This window comes from Salvia splendens, chromosome 1 (assembly GCF_004379255.2).
Source record: "Salvia splendens isolate huo1 chromosome 1, SspV2, whole genome shotgun sequence".
Lineage (NCBI taxonomy): Eukaryota > Viridiplantae > Streptophyta > Magnoliopsida > Lamiales > Lamiaceae > Salvia > Salvia splendens.
The window spans coordinates 9842817-9847772 of record NC_056032.1 but is presented as its reverse complement, the minus strand read 5'-3'; the positions used below and the strand labels follow the sequence as shown (position 1 = coordinate 9847772).

General features: G+C 41.7%; 1 long non-coding RNA gene across 1 annotated transcript; it reads right to left on the bottom strand.

Annotated features, from left to right (window-relative positions):
• Positions 1-924: 924 nt before the first annotated feature.
• LOC121795910 lies at positions 925-2319 on the bottom strand. Its single transcript, XR_006049654.1, has 2 exons — positions 1506-2319; positions 925-1352 (listed from the first exon to the last, which is right to left on the bottom strand). It is a non-coding gene; the product is annotated as an uncharacterized LOC121795910 (long non-coding RNA).
• Between the last annotated feature and the right edge of the window lie 2637 nt (positions 2320-4956).

Genomic DNA, 4956 nt, shown 5'->3' with positions numbered 1-4956 from the left:
GGGGACGGATGGAGTATTGTTTTGAAAAACAAATATGTGTATAATTGATCTTATAAGTATATGTGACAATGTCGGCTCTTTCAATGTTTACGTTACTTCAGTATATGTATCTCTAGTTATTGTCACCACCCTTTTATTATTTGTCGTTCATTATTAGTCTATAGATCTCGACTTCCTACCACCATCCATGTCACAATTACTTTCGGTGAGACAAATATCACAAAATAATCTATAGTTGTTAGTAATTTGGGGCATGGGGACTCCAGAGTCGAAATTTTAGGTCGGTCACTACACATACCTTTTTTCGTAAGTACAATAAATGCATTAAAATGCTCGAGCCAAAGAGGTGAGCATAGAGTTACAAAACAAGTAAAAGAAGACAAAACAACAAATCAATACAATTTGGAGCATCACACACACCAAGCTAAAAATGCCATTACCCTAAGCTAACACCACAATATCAGGAAGCGGAGAGAGTGAGAGAATCTGAATACTAACTCCAGCAGCACATAACCAGCAAAACAAGGATAAAGAAGAAAGCTAACCCCATATGTAGTCTAGCAATGTGCGCCACATAATGTTTTCTTCAAGTCAAAGTACAAAAATAGTGTAAATAGTCGATGATAATTTGGAACTAAAATTGTCTAGCTTCAAACTAATTTGATAAGACCAGAACCAAATAATTAATACTAATAACCATTCGTATTGTTAGAAAAATATCGCATAATATCAGGAGGATTATATGCAATTGATATGAGAATATAATGTGCCAAATTTAGAATAGCAATTATTGTAAATTAGGTTTACCACATGTAGAGATATTCTAGCATATATAATCTTGTAATCTCTGTATCACAATTACACTGAATAAGAAGATATTTCTTCTACTGATTTCTAACATGTCCTTAGAGCAGGACTATCTTGGCTCAGAAAAATTTAATCATAGCCAATAATACCAATTCTCGACCCTTTTCCAGCCAAAACCAACATAGAAAATCCGAACCTACACCAAAATATGTCAGATACAGTGGATACAAAAGATACAAAAGACAATCTGGAGCAGCTGAGAAACAGCAAAAGCATCAGAGTGCCATTCAAGTTTAATGGAAAAAACTACCCTTTATGGGCAAGGTTGATCAAAGTAGTGAAGATAGGAGGCAGAGGAACGATCCCCCAGAACCGGGGAGTAAGGGATTTGATTAATGGGAAGAGAACGACCTTGTGGTGTTCTCGTGGATTGTCGACAACATCGAAAACGACATCATTGCTGACTTCGCCCACCACCAGACGTCGAACGCCCTATGGGATAACCTCGCATTGATTTTCAAGAACAAGGCAGATCTGTACCTCATCTACGACCGGGAAGAAAAGGCGATTAACATCAAACAAGGAAATATGGATCTGGAAACATACTACAGAAAGATCCACGGATTGTGGATCAATATAGATCAATGTCAGAAACAACCGGTTAGCTATTGCGACAAGGGGATTGATCAATTTCGAACCTATTCAAACTCCAAGCGACTCATCAAATTCTTGAAAAGATTAAATCAGGAGTATGATTGAATCCGACGGGAGATTCTGAAGTAAGATCCACACCCATTAGTGGAGGAAGACGGAGGCGACTCGATCGAATCATGCCACCGGCGTCGCCCTCACCCACCGACGAAGCCAACGGCAATGTCGATTCATCATTTGGGGAGAAATCGGACAAGGCTTAGCCGCACAGATCCAACGACCTCCACACCGCAACGACCCACCACCACTGCGCTCCGCGGCCACCAACCGACTGGGAAACAAGCCCGACACATCAAAATTGTGGTGCTCCTATTGCGGGAAACAGAAACACACTTGGGAGACCTGTTTCAAGAGGGTTGGATACCCCGATTGGTGGGTGGAAAGGCAGAAAGCAAGGGCATCTCAAGCCCAAACGAAAATGGCGGTCGAGGTGAATGGAGATGGAGGACCACGACGAATTGAGGCTGGGAACAATGGGGAACCGACCGAATTGAGGCTTCACCGGTCGGCGGCAACGTGAGGGGCACCGGAAATTTTGCCGAGTGGACGGAGAACAGAAGCGGCACGACGAAAGGAGGTAAAGGGTTTGGATTAAATCCAAGCTCTAATTTTAAGTTTGGGACTTCTCGGTTTTTACCCTAGAAAATTATGAAATATAAAAGCAGACCCCATGTCTTTAAATTTCACCCTCCTGATTGTCCGAAAAATAAAAATGAACCCCTGCCTTTCCAGAAATCTGATATTTACCCAGCTTTGAGTCAAATAATCAGTTTACACTCTTACGAGAAATTTCCGCTGCATTTTACGTTTCTGATATAACTGATAAAAATTCGAAGGGCTGGATATTTGACTGTGGGGCGATGGAAGAGCCTTGAGAATGGGTGCGAATAGAGTATGGATCAAGTTATATGGAAGATAACCGAACCGGTTGGATCAGTTAGCAAATGTCGTTGCCACTTGATCAATGCAATCTCGCTCTCACTCGTTTCCTACCAAAGTAATTTATAAACTCTCAATTTTGCACTACTTTAACAGTAAAGCGGCAAGTTCGGGGTCGATCCCATAGAGAAGCTAGTGTATCAAGTGTGTGAGTAGTGAACAGGGGGTTGGCTGCTGCCACGCTTTAACTTTGAGTGTTTTTTCCTACTGATTTTACTCTAGACAGAATTTAACTTTTTAACTTGATCAAGGAAATTTTAACTACTGGGTCAAGTGAATTTCAGACTAGAATGAAAAATTAACTACGTGAAACAGTAAACACCACGATGAAAATAAAAGCAAGTTTGATTAAAACTAAACTCAGAACAGTACAGCGTGAAATTTAAACTAAGCTAACACTTCGAAAAATACGAAAGCAAGTAAAACCGAGGAGATCCTCGACGGAAAACTTAAGAATACGCCGACAGATATCAAGTATTCCGCAGCGCTCCTTCGATCACCCTTTCTAACTAAGCATTACTTTATCTAAACTATCTAGAGAACTGAACTAAACTAGAGAGCTAAGCTAAACTAAACTAAAGACGGAAAGTAAAGGATCCGATATTTTCTATGTGGTGGCACATCCTCTATTTGTAGGCTCGGCACGACCTCCAGCTGGATAACGATCTTGGCAGGGAATATTCGCTCACGCTGAGTGTGAGCGACTCATCGATTGCTACGTGCTTTCCTTCTAGAATGACGACGCTTTTCAGTAACAGATTCATGACTCAGCTCTGTCCTTGCGTCTCATATATCAGCACGTGTCCCCTTCTAGAACGTTGTCCTTGCTAACAGAATGATGCGCACCATCCAGCTCATTGCCTCGCGTGTCCTTCTTCTAGAAGCATGTGGTCTCCTCCTTGCCTGCTTGGTTACTCCCTTTGATCAACTCCCCCGATTTCTGGCCTCTTTTCGCCTATTGTACTTGCTTGATCAGTTTGGCCTTGTTGCCTTGGTCAAGCGGCATTCCTGCACATTTAACACTTGCTTTGCGCGATAAACCGATCAAGTAGCGTATATTTTTTCCCTAAACCGATGCATGAAATGAGCCTTATCAGGCGACCGATACTATGACTCCTTATATAAATGATTTTCTTGACTTTGGTGAAGTTACAAAATCATTTATTAAAACTGCGAATGTGGAATTGATTACTGTTGTGGGATCTGGCACGATTGAAATATCACCTACACTCTGACTCATGAATTGCTTATATGTTCCTACTTTATCTCAAAGATTGATGTCTATAAGCCATGTGACAAAGGAGTTAAGCTGCACACTCCTAATTCATCCCGACTATTGTATTCTGCAGGATATTCAGACGAGGAGGATTCTTGGGTGTGGCACTGAGAAGCAAGGGCTCAACTATGTGGATGAGATAGCTCAACATGGGAGTACGATGCTGGCTCACAGATCCATGAAACAGGAAACTTGGCTCTGGCACCGAAGACTAGGACACCCTTCTCCTGGTTATTTTAAATTGCTTTATCCGAACCTTTCAATTCCCTCTGATTTTTCTTGTGAGACTTTTGTTTTGGTCAAGAGCCAAAGGCAGACTTTTAAACCCACGAATACTCGTATGCAATCTATGTTTTCTTTGGTACACTGATGTTTGGGGTCCTGCACCTTTTATTGGTGGGAATGGTTATCGATATTTTGTGATTTTTGTTGATAACCTTTGCTACATCCATATATCTCATCAATCGTCTCCCCACCAAAATCCTGAACATGAAAACCCCCGTTGATATACTATCCAAACAAGCCAAAATTCCCGAATACTTGAACCTTCCTCCGAAAGACTTTGGTTGTACTGTTTACACCCATATACCCAATCATAAAAGAACGAAACTCCCGCCTTGCGCAATCAAATGTGTATTTGTGGTGTATGGGGTGAACCAAAAAGGATACATATGTTTTAATCCCAACACCAAAAAAATCACTACCACCATGAACTGTAATTTTTTGGAAATCGAATTTTCTATCACACCCACCTTAATGGTCAGGGTGAGAGTGACCCATGTAGTCTCGAGGACTATCTAAGTTGGGTTGTGCCAGTTCCAAGCTCCTCGATTGAGGAACCAACAGATCCAGTTGTCACTTCCACCGAGCAAGTCTCACCACAAGAGCCGTCTCACCCACCTCCTTGTGATCCTCCTTCGACGATATCCGAGGTAATCTGTAAACCAAGTGTAGTTGAGATTCCAATTATCACTGATCCCGTTGATACAGACTTCAAGGGGAAGACAACACAATTGATGGAGACACATGGAGGTATGTGTTCTCTCCTCGGAGTACAAGAGGAGTTCTACCAAATAAATACTCCCAAGAAAAGATTGGGAAGAAGAGTCGTTATGGAGTTGCAAATTTTGTGCAAGGGAACCTGATCAAGCTAGCTCGAGCTTTCGAGGCTGCACTGTATGAAGAGGAGGAAATTCCACAGTCAGCCGAAGAAGCAATGAAAT